The following is a 16,138-nucleotide window of genomic DNA, read 5'->3' as shown; positions in this document are numbered from 1 at the left end:
GAAGTGGGTCAAGTAAACATGTTGTTTGTTTTATCCCACGTACACGCTGTAATAATTCCTCTAATGTTATTTCATCAAAAATAGAGAGACTATTTTGGAGGGCAGTGTCCGTCGTATATACAGTCGTATTTGTGTTAATAGAACCCAGTTGTAGCTGGGATGCGTTGTCTTTAATCTCCTTTCTAATGAGTTCAATTTTCTTATTAAAGAAATTCATAAAATCATCTGCCGAGTGGGTGGAGCTACTGGGGGGAGTCCCTTGTTGGGTTAGCGATGCTACTGTACTAAACAGAAATTTAGGATCGTTTTTGTTGAGGCGGATGAGATTTGAGTAGTATTTAGCTTTAGCTAAGGTAAGCATGCGTTTATAAGTTATTAAACTATCACTCCATGCTTGATGGAAAACCTCAAGTTTAGTCGCGCGCCATTTGCGTTCCAGTTTTCTACATGATAATTTATGAGCTCTAATTTCTTCTGTAAACCATGGGGTGCGCCTTTTAGGGGCCCTTTTTTGCTTTAGCGGTGCTATACTATCAATAATTTCGTGCAAGGCATCGTCAAAGTTGTTAGTGAGGTTATCAATAGAGCCGACATAATTTGGGAATGGTGCCATTACCGAAGGCAGTAGGTCAGCAAGAGTCATCGTTGTGGCAGCATTAATGTTGCGGCCGCTATAGCAGTTATTATTATTATTAGCTTGTTGACAATGAGTCAAAACTTCAAATTTTATAAGGTAATGATTGGACATTACTTTAGTATATGGAAGTATCATAACTTTGGAGGTGGTGACACCCCTGACAAGCACTAGATCTATTGTATTACCGTTGCGATGCGTGGGCTCATGTATTATTTGTGTAAGACCACAGCTATCAATTATGGTTTGGAGCGCCACGCACTGAGGGTCTGATGGGGTATTCATATGGATATTAAAGTCCCCCATTATGATTATATTGTCGGCGTGCGTCACTAGATCAGCAACGAACTCTGAGAATTCACTGATAAAGTTCGAATAGGGCCCAGGGGGGCGGTAGATAACAGCCAGGTCGAGAGGTAGCGGTGTGACCAACCTCATAGTAAGCACCTCAAACGATTTATATTTATTATTTAGGTTAGGGGTAAGGTTGAAATTTTCATTGTATATTAGTGTGACACCCCCTCCCCTTTTAAGAGGATGGGCAACATGCGCATTCGTATAGTTAGGAGGAGATGCCTCATTGAGCGCAAAAAATTCGTCTGGTTTGAGCCAGGTTTCGCTAAGACCAATGACGTTAAGATTGTTGTCTCTAATGACCTCATTAACCAATAACGCCTTGGGAGACAATGATCTTATGTTTAAAAAGCCCATATTATAGGTATTGGGCTGTTTTGACGAGTTTTTGTTAAGATTATCCGTAGTGGCAATATTAACAATGTTGCGTTTATTATGCGTAGTGCACTTTAAATAGTTTCGACCATATCTAGGAATTGATATGACGGGAATTTTCTGATTGTTTGCTTGGTGCTGCAATAGACTGGACATATCATAATTTGCCACCTCAGTAGAATGCATGTCCACCTCTGACACAGACACAACAGCAAAAACATTATGTGAATTGTGTATTATTCTAAGAGAATTGCTATGCGTACATGGATTATCCAGCCTGGCGCTGGCTAGTTCTAGCTTAACTGACTCCTCACCCGGACTAACAGACATTGTAATTGCCTGTGACCGGGCTTGCTCTAGTGTAGTCAGTCCATATCCTACCCCCCCTCCCCCCCTCCACACCCCTGATTGTAAATAATGTAAATAATTCAATGTGATTATCTTGTGTGATGACTGTATTATGATGATAGTATATATGATAGTATATATCTGTATCATGAATCAATTTAAGTGGACCCCGACTTAAAAACTTATTCGGGTGTTACCATTTAGTGGTCAATTGTACGGAATATGTACTTCACTGTGCAACCTACTAATAAAAGTCTCAATCAATCAATCCAAAAGAAAGCATTTCTTCCTGTCAATTTAACCGAAAGTGTTGGTTGCACTTTACTCAAATAAGATGTGAGTGCATTGGCCATTAATTGTTGTTTACTTGTATCCATAATTCAACTATACATAATTCCCTTACAAGAAATAACAGGAATATAGGAAACTTCACTTGCAGTATCCAGTATTTATTTCACAGTCACGCTGCTTGATTTGTTTAGCTAAAAAGTTACTGAATCGATGTCAACTCACTGTATCGTTTCTTATCGTATCGTTCTAAAAATATAATATCGTCCCTAAATCGGATCGGCAACCACAAATATAGAATTGTTGATCAAACGAATTGTTAATGCAGACAGATGATATTCCGGTGAGATACAACTAGGGTATGGAGAGCGGGCGGTTTAGAAACCACCATGGACAAATGGACGGAATTATTTTTTGTCATGTCTGTGTGATCATGTTTGGTTTTGGTTATGTTCGGTTTGGTTTTTGGACCTTTTGTGCACTCGTGTTTGTTTTGTTTCCATGCCAACCCATTAGTTTTCACCTGTCCTCATGTCACGCACCTGTCTCACGTTTTGCACTCGCGCACCTGTCACTAATCATGTCACTGTTATTTAAGCCTGTCTTTTTCTGTTGATCGTCCTGGTGACATTATCCTTACTCACTCTGCTTCATGTCATGTTTACGGTTTCATGCTCAGTTCACGCTGCTTGTTTCATAGTCCATGCTGCCCTGTTCACGTCATCGCAAGTAAGTTTTGTTTATTAATGCCACAGTTAGTGTCTTTTGTTTTTTGTCCATAGTTCTGCCTTTGTGCTAGTTTTTGTTTTCATAGCCAAGTTTTGTACTTCCGCCCTTGTGCGCGCTTTTTGTTTATTCCTTTAGTTGGTGTTAAAATAAAGATGTCATTACCTTCACGCCTTGCCCGCGCCAACTTTCCTTTGCATTCCGGGAAAACACAACACCCCAAGGTCCACGTATTGACATTTTTCAGATTCTACAGCTGTTCCAAGCAACTTTCTAAGTACTGCAAACACTAATATCCTCTTTATCAGTGTCCTGTGTGCATATAGTATGTAATATCTTATCCTAAGAGGCTTTTGTCTTTCAATGTGTCCTGAAGACAAAAACTTGTTTTTCTTCCCGAGTCAAACTCACATCAGAATCCTGCACAAAAAGATACAGGCGGAGGACACAACGGCAGCAGGAAGCACAAAAAGAACCATGCAGGGCTGGCATAACAGAATTAAACACTAAATGTCAAAAACAATCCAATCCAAACAAAGTCCAGTGGAAAATCAATAGTCCAAACAGCACTGTGGCAAACAAGAGCTTTGGTGGAAATAAAGCATCTTTGTATGGACTAAGCACAGACTGCATTTGTGCTCATTGTGGATTCAAACAAGTTGAAATCTGAAGTGGTCAGTCTCTGTTATTCAAGGGTGGACTGATGGATCTCTCATATGTTCCTTCACTCGTTCATTGCCAACAGGTGTTCTGTGCTGAATGTGCTCCTCAAGCCAATGCATGGCCGAGTTCAAGCCGTCCTAAATAAAGACAAATATCTTTGCCTCAAGGTGCGCATCCTGCCCAACCTAATCCCTTCGACTTTTTAAAGCCGACCGTAGTGTTGTTTGTGGAATCTCGCAGAATGCGAAGGAAAACCGAGACTATCTGGAATATGATTAACGGACTGTTTATATTCAGATCCAAGATTGTCTCCATCGCTGAGTCGTGTAATCTCATCGCAATATTTGCTGTAATTGTCCTCACCTCTGCTTGAACATAATACATGAATATGTCTCAGATGATTCATTGAAAGGCCCCTGTTGAGGGAAACAGCTGTCACTTTCATTCTGGTACATGATCGGGATGTGGAAATATGCCCCAACATGTGAGAGAATGTCCAGACAGAAATGTCAAAAAGAAACTGGGTCGTATATTGACATAGCTACATTCCTGTTTATTGCTATGCCTTTGTGAACACATACATCCTGTGGGTGCTCGTGGGATTAATGGCAACCTCCAATCTTTAAATTAATTTTTGCAAAATGTATCTTGATGTTGTTAATTTTGTGGCAAGTTTGGTCCATTTTACACAATAAAAAAGCCACAAATCATATAGTCTATAATTAACAAATTCTAACCAAGATTTCATCATGCCAGATAATGAACAAATGACACAATCATCTTGACTTTGAGTACACCGCACACGTGCGAATGAAGTCCATACTTACTCAACGGCCATACATGTCACACTAGGGTGGAAGTATTAACAATGCCAACACTGTCATAAATATGTGCCACATAGTGAAACCACACTAAACAACAATGACAAACACATTTTGGAAGAATATTAGCACTGAAACACAACATAAACACTACATAACAAATTCCCAGAATTCCCTGCAGCACCAACTCTTCCGGGACGCTACAATTTAAACAAACGCCATTGGTGGATCTACACCTAACATCCACTGTAATGATACCACATACAATATTCGGTATTACTATGATTACATTGATATTTTTTAACATCACAAAATCTACTTTTGTTTTTTTAAATGTATATTATGTTTCTAAACTCAGAAAATATGTCCCTGGACACATGAGGACTTTGAATATGACCAATGTATGATCCTGTAACTACTTGGTATCGGATTGATAACCCAAATTTGTGGTATCATCCAAAACTAATAAGTGATTATTACCTTTTAACAGAAGTGTACATAGTATATGTTGAAACAGAAAATAAGCAGACATTAACAGTAAATGAACGAGTAGATTAATAATTCATTTTCTACCACTTGTCCTTAATAACCAATTAATGACATTTTTGTGGTCCCCTTTATTTAGAAAAGTACAGAAAAGTACCAAAATATTGGTATCGGGACAACACTAATACACACACACCAAGCACCCACTGGCAGAAATGTAGATCGGCGCCTATGAACGCATATAATCGTCAACCGGATGATAGAGTTCTGAAATGAGGGTGGATGTGTTCCCTCCTGAAACCATCCATTGGGTGTCATTTGTCAAAAAAGACTGCATTTTTAATTCAATAAAACTGCAATCTCACTTCAATCTCTTGCCATTTTTTCCCCACACAAAGGAAAAAAATAGATTAAGAATGAATTCAGGTGAGGACGAAACAAAACCTTATGGACAAGCAGAGTAGGGATAATCATATCAGAGGGATTCTCGGGTAACTTAGGGCCCAACATTGTGAATGACAAAGGGAGATATCTAACATCGAGGTTAAGGGGAAAAAAAAAAACTTTTTTGCGGTATCATGGGAAAATGATGCCTCTTATGGCCAGCGATGAACAGCTTGATAACGTGTCCCATGGGTGGGATATAGGCTTTATGGAGGTGCATTGCTGCTGGATAATGTTCCAAGGAAGAAGATGTGATGATGATTTCTTACTTAGTTAGTGAGGCAGCCATGATTGTACTACTGTATATGACTCAAGGATACGAGTTCAAATGAGCAGTGCTGCAGTCTCAGCTCGAATTCAAACTCAAACAACAGGCGGTGTGGCTCAGATTCAGATTGTAGAGCAGTCGTCCAGAAACTTGAGGGTTTTTGGTACAAATCCAGCTTCCGCAATCCCAGTCACTGCTGTTGTGTGCTTAGGCAAGACATTTCTCCCAACTTTTACCCAGTGCCGTTCACACTGCTGTATGAATGTGAAGGAATGCTTGGTGGTGGTCAGAGAGGCACAAATTGGCAACCATGTTTTTGTTAGTCTAAGACTATGACTGCGTTTACACTGCAAGCTGAAGTGGCACAAATTGAATTTTTCTGAAATCTGATTTTTTTCCACCTGATTGTTTACGCTGCAAGTAAAATGTGATCTTTATCAGACTCCAGTGTAAATGCACAAAGGCCAAAATGCCATGTGGCCTTGACATCACTTGCATGCACTGTTTGATAAAGTGAAAACAAAGGAGGTTTACCAGATTCAGTAAATGAACAAGGAAGTTGCTTTTTCTACAAAAAAATAAAATTAAAGTCGCCAAACCTTAAAAATGTGTGGTTTTTTGCGTGGAAATGAATTACAGTAATGCTCATATATAGTGTTGGCCCTGCGATGAGGTGGCGACTTGTCCAGGGTGTACCCCGCCTTCCGCCCGATTGTAGCTGAGATAGGCTCCAGCGCCCCCCGCGACCCCGAAGGGAATAAGCGGTAGAAAATGGATGGATGGATGGGTTCTAATCATTTTATGAATAGCTAAACATGCTTCATTACACACCGTAGGAGGATACAATAGCTAACTGCTAAAAAAGCAAGCTAGCACCCTGAATGCAAACAAATGCCATGGGTGGATCTACACCTGACATCCACTGTAATGATACCAAGTACAATAGCGTTACTAGTCAATACGACTACGATTACATCTATATTTTTTATCGTCACTAAATATTTTTTCCCTTATTAAAAATTCATATTATGTTTATAAACTCAGGAAATACGTTCCTGGACACATGAGGACTTTGAATATGACCGATGTACAATCCTGTAACTACTTGGTATCGGATCGATACCTAAATTTGTGGTATCTGTCATGTCTGTGTTCATGTTTTTGTTTGGCCATGTGCTGTTTTGTTTTTTGGACACTTCCTTAGTTCCTGGTTTCACTTCCTGGTTTTGTTTGTCACCATAGCAACCATTAGTTTCACCTGTTCCACGTTTGGACTCACACACACCTGTCTCACGTTTTCACAGTCATGTCATGCACCTGTTCACAGTTAGTCACGCACCTGTTTTCACTTTTCATGTCACTATATAGGCTTTTCTGTTTCTGTTGTTCGTCCTGGCGACATCACACATTCATGCCATGTTCACAGTTTCTTGTCACGTAAGTTTTTGTTTAATGTTCATAGTTCTCCGCCTTTGTGCGCGCTTTTTGTTTTGTCATAGCCAAGTTTGTTACCTCCTCTGTGAGCGCCTTTTGTTTATTCATTTTTATTGTCCTTATATTAAATAATGTACTCACCTCCAAGCCGTGTCCAGTCAAGTTGCTTTGCACCTCGGAAAAACAATCCACGCCAAGGACAAAGTCGTGACAGATGTCGCCAGCAATCCGTTTTTCCGCAAGCAACTTGGCGGATGGAGGAAGGAAGGTGGGAAGCGCTAGGTGCCATGGGGGACCGAGATTTGATGTGGGGGCCAAATGGCAAGCTAATTCCGATTAGCTCCATTTGGTCCGAGGATGGCGCTGCGTCACCGCAGTCCCGGAAGCGCCGCTCCAGACAGAGGACGTCAGGGAAGGTGAGCGGACAGAACGCGGCGCTCCTGCAAGCTCCTCCCCCTCCGGGCAGAAATGGGCCGCAGCCTGCCCGGCTTCCCCAGGATGACATCACAGCTAAAGATTTTTTTTCTTTGAACTCTTTTACTTTCGATCACCTGCCCTCAACAAAGGACTCTGTTTCTATGATCAAACATTACCAGAACATGATTTTGGACATTAGAGCAAGTCCCTCACAGTCACCCAGATTTCATGCCCCGCCCCCCAGGACTCAAGCCACGCCCAAGTCACACAATTTTTTTTTTTCACCCACTCAATCCCAGGAAGAAGAAAGACTTTTTGGACAGTTTGGAGGGGAAGATTATGCCCCCCTCCTGGCCTCCCTCCACCCACCCCAAAAGACGGTTCCAGACCGCAGGGAGCGCGTCTGGGATCCGCTCCTTGAGGGGGGGGCTAGGGCTGGGAACTTTTCAGGTGGGGTGGCTCAGCATCACCATGCCAAGCCACAGCCTCCAGCACGGCCGCCACCACCAGTCTTTCGGCCCGCCAAGCCACAGCCTCCAACACGGCCGCCGCCACCGGTTTTTCGGCCGGCTAAGCCGCAACCCCCAGCTAGGCCACCTCCACCGAAGCCACAACTAGCACCTGTATCAGCACCAAGTCCAAGGCTAGCTCCAGTGCTGCCGGTAGCAGCACCACGCCAAGCGCCAGTAGCAGCACCACGCCGCCAAGCGCCGCCAGTAGCAGCACCACGCCGCCAAGCGCCGCCAGTAGCAGCACCACGCCGCCAAGCGCCGCCAGTAGCTGCTCCACGCCGCCAAGCGCCGCCAGTAGCTGCTCCACGCCGCCAAGCGCCGCCAGTAGCTGCTCCACGCCGCCAAGCGCCGCCAGTACCTGCTCCACGCCAAGCGCCACCAGTACCTGCTCCACGCCAAGCGCCACCAGTACCTGCTCCTCGCCAAGCTCCACCAGTACCTGCTCCACGCCAAGCGCCACCAGTACCTGCTCCACGTCAAGCGCCACCAGTACCTGCTCCACGCCAAGCGCCGCCAGTACCTGCTCGCCGCCAAGTGCCGCCCGTGGCTGCCCCACGCCGCCAAGTGCCGCCCGTGGCTGCCCCACGCCGCCAAGTGCCGCCCGTGGCTGCCCCACGCCGCCAAGTGCCGCCCGTGGCTGCCCCACGCCGCCAAGTGCCGCCCGTGGCTGCCCCACGCCGCCAAGTGCCGCCCGTGGCTGCCCCACGCCAAGACCAAAGCCAAGACCAAGACCAAGACCCGCCAAGTGACCAAGACCCGCCAAGTGACCAAGACCCGCCAAGTGACCAAGAACCGCCAAGTGACCAAGAACCGCCAAGTGACCAAGACCAAGACCAAGTCCAAGCACCGCCACGCCAAGACCAACCACGCCAAGTCCAAGACCAACCACGCCAAGTCCAAGACCCACGCTGCCAAGACCATGACCCACGCTGCCAAGACCAAGACCGCCAAGGCCAAGACAAAGACCCCCCACGCCAAGCTTCGCCGCCTGACGCACCAAGCCAAGCTTCGCCGCCTGACGCACCAAGCCAAGCTTCGCCGCCTGACGCACCAAGCCAAGCTTCGCCGCCTGACGCACCAAGCCAAGCTTCGCCGCCTGACGCACCAAGCCAAGCTTCGCCGCCTGACGCACCACGCCAAGCTTCGCCGCCTGACGCACCACGCCAAGCTTCGCCGCCTGACGCACCACGCCAAGCTTCGCCGCCTGACGCACCACGCCAAGCTTCGCCGCCTGCCACGACAACGCGCCCACCTCCTCGTCGGCCAAGGATGTGGCCATTCCATGGGCGTCCGCCACGCCAGGTGCGCCGACCTCCTCGTCTGCCACGAATGTGGCCATTCCCAGGTCGCCCACCTCGTCAGGTTCAGCGGCGGTCTACCCGCCGCCGCCACCTGACTCTGCCCCGGTGGATTCGGGGACACCTGGTCTGGCGACCCACCGCCATGTCCCCCTCCCCCCCTCCCATGACTCTTGATCCTGTTTTTTGTTTTTGGACATCTGGGATCTGTCCGTAAGGGGGGGGTTCTGTCATGTCTGTGTTCATGTTTTTGTTTGGCCATGTGCTGTTTTGTTTTTTGGACACTTCCTTAGTTCCTGGTTTCACTTCCTGGTTTTGTTTGTCACCATAGCAACCATTAGTTTCACCTGTTCCACGTTTGGACTCACACACACCTGTCTCACGTTTTCACAGTCATGTCATGCACCTGTTCACAGTTAGTCACGCACCTGTTTTCACTTTTCATGTCACTATATAGGCTTTTCTGTTTCTGTTGTTCGTCCTGGCGACATCACACATTCATGCCATGTTCACAGTTTCTTGTCACGTAAGTTTTTGTTTAATGTTCATAGTTCTCCGCCTTTGTGCGCGCTTTTTGTTTTGTCATAGCCAAGTTTGTTACCTCCTCTGTGAGCGCCTTTTGTTTATTCATTTTTATTGTCCTTATATTAAATAATGTACTCACCTCCAAGCCGTGTCCAGTCAAGTTGCTTTGCACCTCGGAAAAACAATCCACGCCAAGGACAAAGTCGTGACAGTATCATCCAAAACTAATGTAAAGTATCCAAACAACAGAAGAATAAGTGATGATTACATTTTAACAGAAATGTACATTGAACATGTTAAAAGACAAAATAACCAGATATTAACAGGAAATGAACAAGTGGATTAAGAATACATTTGTACAGCTTGTCCCTCATAATTTTGACAAAATAGGTTGGAAAATGACACAATATGTTATTGCATACATCAGCAGATAAATTAGGAGACTTTATTTGCTTACTTACTACTAAAAGACAAGTTGTCTAGTATGTTCACTATTTTATTTAAGGACAAAATTGTTCTTCGATTGCAATAAGAAACATATGTTTAATGTACCGTAAGATTTTTTTGTTAAAATAAAGCCAATAATGCAATTTTTTGTGGTTCCCCTTATTTAGAAAAGTATAGAAAAGTATCAAAATACATTTCGGTACCAATACCGGTACTAAAATATTGTTAACGGGACAACACTAAGAGGCAGTTTCATTTTGCATGGTATGTGTTTTGGTAGCATCTTCATCCCATATCACGTTGTTTTTATGCAGAATTTGAAATAATTTGTTACTGTTCTGCATGCGGAAAAGCAGGTGGTGTGCAAGCAGAAAGTCCCCTTTGTAGGATCATGCAGAGTATCAAAAAACAAAGAGCACCGGCATGAGGCGAGCAGTCAACCACAGGTGGACTTGCAAAAGATAGCAAACATAAGGCAAATCAGGGCTAAGGTAAGGCAAGGCAAAAACACAAGAAGGCACAACACGATCATTAGAACAATGAACCAGCAGAAAGGCAACAATGGCAGATAAACACATCTTAATTGCCAACCAGGTAAGGATAACAGGCTTCAGAAGCAGTAGTGGGATCGATACAGGTCTATCATATCCTGTAGAAAGACAGATCAAAAACAACAGTAAGAGGGCCCAAAATAAGAGCACTAGACAGGAAGACACATTAAACAGAAAAATTAACCCAAAAGTCCGAAGTAGTCATGATGGATCATTACAGAACTAGCAAATATGTCTGCCAGATGCATTGTTGTAGGTTGTAGCAATACAACTAAACAAGGCGTCAGCCTGCATACATTTCCAAATTATGGGAGTATGAGGAAAGTATTGACCTCACCTACAAGTATAACCCATTTACCATTTGCAATGACAATAAAACTATTGTTCTTCTTGTTCTTAAAGGCCTACTGAAACCCACTACTACCGACCACGCAGTCTGATAGTTTATATAGCAATGATGAAATCTTAACATTGCAACACATGCCAATACGGCCGGGTTAACTTATAAAGTGCAATTTTAAATTTCCCGCTAAACTTCCGGTTGAAAACTCCTTGGGATGATGACGTATGCGCGTGACGTAGCCAGTGAAACAGAGGTATGGATCCCCCATTGAAGCCAATACGAAATAGCTCTGTTTTCATCTCATTATTCCACAGTATTCTGGACATCTGTGTTGGTGAATCTGTTGCAATTTGTTCATTGCATTATGGAGAAAGAAGCTGAGCAAGCAAAGAAGAAAGTTGTCGGTGCGAAGCGGAGTATTTTGCGAGGGAAGTTAGCAACACAACACAGCCGGTGTTTCATTGTTTACATTCCCGAAAGATGCAGTCAAGATCGAAGAACTCGGACAACAGAGACTCTTACCAGGAGGACTTTGACTTCGATACACAGACGCATGTAGAGAACTGGGACAACACAGACTCTTACCAGGATTACTTTGATTTGGATACACAGACGCAGGCGCGGTACCGTGAGTACGCAGCTGCGCTTCCAAAAATGTGATCGCTTGCCCGTACGTGCGTGTCACATACGTAACTTTGGGTAAATATATAAGCTTTATGAACCTTGGGTTAGGTGAACGGTCCTTTGGGCTGAGTGATTGTGTGTGTTGTGCAGGTGTTTGAATTGTATTGGCGGGTTATATGGACGGGAGCTAGGAGCTAGCATAACAAACACCTAGGTGTTTTTAAGCGGGATTAATTTGTGGCATATTAAATATAAGCCTGGTTGTGATGTGGCTAATAGAGTATATATATATGTCTTGTGTTTATTTACTGTTGTAGTCATTCCCAGCTGAATATCAGGTCCCACCCGCGCGCTTCCAAACATTTGATCGTTCACCCGTACGTGCGTGTCATGTACGTAACTTTGGGTAAATATATAAGCTTTATGAACCTCGGGTTAGGTGAACGGTCCTTTGGGCTGGTTGTGTTGTGGCTAATAGAGTATATATATGTCTTGTGTTTATTTACTGTTGTAGTCATTCCCAGCTGAATATCAGGTCCCACCCGCCTCTCACAGCATCTTCCCTATCTGAATGGCTTCCACTCCCCACTAGTCCTTCACTTGCACTTTCCTCATCCACAAATCTTTCATCCTCGCTCAAATTAATGGGGAAATCGTCGCTTTCTCGGTCCGAATCGCTCTCACTTCTGGCCGCCATCACTGTAAACAATAGGGAACTTTGCGGAAATGTTCAACTGACTACGTCACGCTACTTACGGTAGGGGCAAGGCTTTTTTTTTGTCAGATACCAAAAGTTGCGATCTTTATCGTCGTTGTTCTCTACTAAATCCTTTCAGCAAAAATATGGCAATATCGCGAAATGATCAAGTATGACCCATAGAATAGATCTGCTATCCCCGTTTAAAAAAAAAAAAAAGTCATTTCAGTAGGCCTTTAAGGAAACAGTGATATATCTAATTCATAATTTCATCAAAGATTTTTACTGCATTACATAAAACACAAACATGTTATTTGGCAAATTTAGCACAAGCAATGTATAATGTATCTTTTCACAGTCATCTCTGCACGTTGCAGTTATGCCTCCTTCCCTCCTTCCCCTGTACCAATCATTTGCTGCGCTCACTTTGTTCTTCACCATGTTTACATGCACTATGTTTTCATGGTTCTGCATTACAATCCTTACTTGGTGGCCTATTTCACTCTGGGTCATGATAACCACCGTAAGTAATCATAAATAACAGGACAGAGAGAAGATTGCATTGATTATATGACAAATAAAGGTTGGCCGTCTGTACACAGTTTAAATCAAACCCACCTCTTCCAACCATGCTGGCGCCGTGCACTGAGTGCTCGCACTCGTCAAAGTGGGGACATTAGGTGTCAAGCATACCAAAATACGTACAGCATGCGTTGCCTTGTGTGAGTGCATCCTTAAACATTTTTAGGTTTTCCTGATTGCCATTTCGAGCGTGACCTCAATCTGAACGCACCTCATAGTCTAAGCTCTTACTCATAAATGAATGATCATAAGACTACCAAAAATTGGGGTTGACGGTCTTTATTTTTTTACTGTCACCATCCTTACAACTCCCAATGGAAACTTGATTCCCTCCAGTCAGTGTTTAGATGTAGGGTGGTTACCTGAGCCATCAAGTGGTCAGTAGGCTAATCATCCTCAATCCCACCCATGCATTATCCAGTTAATCGTCTTTTTGTACTTTCCTCTGTGTGCGTCTAAATCCCCCTGTTGGCTCGTGCCTCTCACCTTACCTTCCGAGTATCAGAGAATCAAATGACAGCGTCCTTCCTTCACTGACACTTAGACTGGTCATCATGGAAAGGAACACCTGAGCGGTGTCTTCCCAGGCCTGTCAAATTTAGTTGGCATTGGCCACAAAGAGACTTCGACCGCCTTTGGCATCATATCGCTAAGCTATCAAACTACCATGTGGGTATTGTCTGTTATGAGAACCCAGAGAACAAACCACAATAGAGCTTGTCAGCGTTACCAAGTGTCTCCAAAGGGTTAATTTCAAGTCTGTGATGTGTACGCTGCTCTATGATCACAGCCTACTGTCATCCACTGTCCCCTTATTTAATCAGGCCACTCTTTCATAATCACTCCAGTCAAAACACAGTTTCTGGCTGTTGTCTCTGTTGCCAGCATGTCATTATCATACCTCAATTGCAATAAATCACCCATAATTGCTCACCCAGTCCTGCATCTGGGTCATTCTGATTCGAAATCAGATTGTAGAGCGGACGTGCCAGCAACTTGAGGGTTCCTGGTTCGAATCCAGCTTCCGTCATCCTAGTCACGGCCATGGTGTCCTTGGGCAAGACACTTCACCCACCTTGCTCCTGATGGGTCGTGGTCAGCACCTTGCATGGCAGCTTCCGTCATCAGTGTGTGAATGTGTGATTGAATGTAGCTTATAATGTAAAGCGCTCTGGCTATTGTGCAGGTTTAGTAAAGCACTATATAAATACAGACTGTTTACCGTTTTGAAAACTCATTTATTCCTAAAAACCAGTGTCCTCTGCAGTGGATATTTGGTTTTGGTCTTTTTCTTCTGTCAGAGTCACAGACTTTAGGAAAGAAAATAGCCCTGTTGTGCAAAACACAAATGTCCACTGCAGAGAACAATTGCTCTCAGAAGGTTACATATGAGTTTGTATATGAGTCTCTTTAATATTCCCTGGTCAATTTACTCTCATCTTCTGTCATCTGTTTCCTGTCTTCTGCGGCCTCTCGCTTTGTTTGTAGGCCTTAACCCCCGTCTCTTCTCTCTTAGTTAGTCAGTGATCTCTTTATAATGCAGTGTTTTTCAACCACTGTGCCGTGAGATACAGTCTGGTGTGCCATGGAAGATGATCTAATTTCACCCATTTCACCAAGTCATCAACTTCTTCAACAAAATAGGAATTCCTGTATGCAGTTCAAGTATAGCTGCATGCAACACCATTCCACTGAAGCAAAACAACAGATCCAACATCATCATCCGTTTTGTGAGTAGAAAACATAAAATAGAAATGCTTAAGCTGGGAAAACATTTGAAAGGCACAGGAGTGTATGTAAATGAGTATCTCACAAAGAGGACAATGAACTGTAAAGTAATGATCAGATTGAATGGTCCACCAGAACAAGCAAGGGTATTAGTGATCAGAGACTTAAAGGACCTTGAACAATATCAATGAAAAAGATGATCATGATAAACAAGTGGAATAGTGGGGAAATGTTCCTTGCTGGCTGTGTAATGTGTGCAGAGAAACATTGTGTACAATGAACATGATAGAAGAACAAATGAGCTGCACAAAATTCAAGTCTTTTGACTTTTATGATCGTAAAAAAAAACTGGCTAAACCTGTTATGAGGACCATTAAGTGTTTCACCGCCGAGTCTGTGGATGAGTTGCAAGCTTGTTGGGAGACGACAGACTGGGAGGCAATTGGAGCGTCCACAGACAATCTGGACGAGTATACGGACACTGTGACCTCATACATACAGTTCAATGAGGCGCGCATCATTCCAACGCGCACCAGGGTTTGTTATAACAATGACAAACCCTGGTTCACACCCAAGCTCCGACAGCTGCACAAGAAGAAGGAGGCTGCGTGGCGAAGCGGGGACCGGAGTACATACAGAGAAGCGAATTACCACTTCAACAGGGAAGTGGAGAAAGCTAAATCTGTGTACTCTAACCGTCTACAGGAACAGTTCCGCTCCAATGATTCTGCGGCCGTTTGGAGAGGTCTAAGGGCCCTTACAAACTATAAGCCCAAAACTCCCCAGGCCCTGAATGACCGGACTCTCGCTCAGGGCCTCAACACACATTACTGTCGTCATGAACGGCCTTCAGCTCATCAAAGCCCTGCTCCCCCCACTATCACCCTCCCCACCAATGCCAGCACTTCATTAAAGGAGTTAAAGGACTCCAAGAACATCATAGGACTGTAAAGGCCCTCTCCATCCGAGAAGAGGATGTACGCCGGCAGTTCTTAAAGCTGAATACGCGGAAGGCCCCCGGGCCGGATGGTGTCTCCCCCTCCACTCCAAGTTACTGTGCGGATCAGCTGGCTCCTGTCTTCACTGACATGTTTAACACCTCTCTGGAGCTATGCCGCGTGTCGTCCTGCTTTAAGACCTCCACCATTGTCCCTGTCCCCAAGAAAGCACGGATCACAGGACTAAGTGACTACAGGCCGGTCGCACTGACGTCTGTGGTCATGAAGTCCTAGGAGCGCTTGGTCCTGCCCCACCTCAAGGACATCACCGCCCCCCTCCTGGACCCACTGCAGTTCGCCTATAGAGCCAACAGGTCTGTGGATGATGCAGTGAACCTGGCCCTCCACTTCATCCTGGAGCATCTGGACTCCCCAGGAACCTACGCTAGGATGTTTGTGGACCTTAGCTCTGCCTTCAACACCATCCTCCCTGGACTGCTACGAGACAAGCTCTACCAGCTCAGCGTGCCCGACTCCCTCTGCAGTTGGATCAATGACTTCCTGACAGACCGAAGACAGCACGTGCGGCTGGGGAAGATTGTCTCGGACAGTCGAACCACGAACACTGGTACTCC

At 44.6% G+C, this 16,138-nt stretch overlaps 1 protein-coding gene across 1 annotated transcript in view; it reads right to left on the bottom strand.

The window, feature by feature from the left end:
- LOC133653580 (vasopressin V2 receptor-like) overlaps positions 1-13,547 on the bottom strand; it is a 103,793-nt gene extending 90,246 nt beyond the window's left edge. The window contains exon 1 of the mRNA XM_062053008.1: positions 13,329-13,547. The gene's annotated coding sequence lies outside the window, so the exon portion shown is untranslated. The remainder of the gene's footprint in view (positions 1-13,328) is intronic.
- Positions 13,548-16,138: the final 2,591 nt, after the last annotated feature.

This window comes from Entelurus aequoreus, linkage group LG07 (assembly GCF_033978785.1).
Source record: "Entelurus aequoreus isolate RoL-2023_Sb linkage group LG07, RoL_Eaeq_v1.1, whole genome shotgun sequence".
Classification (NCBI taxonomy): Eukaryota; Metazoa; Chordata; class Actinopteri; order Syngnathiformes; family Syngnathidae; genus Entelurus; species Entelurus aequoreus.
The sequence above is the reverse complement of the archived record's forward strand: the minus strand, read 5'-3'. Positions and strand labels throughout refer to the sequence as shown.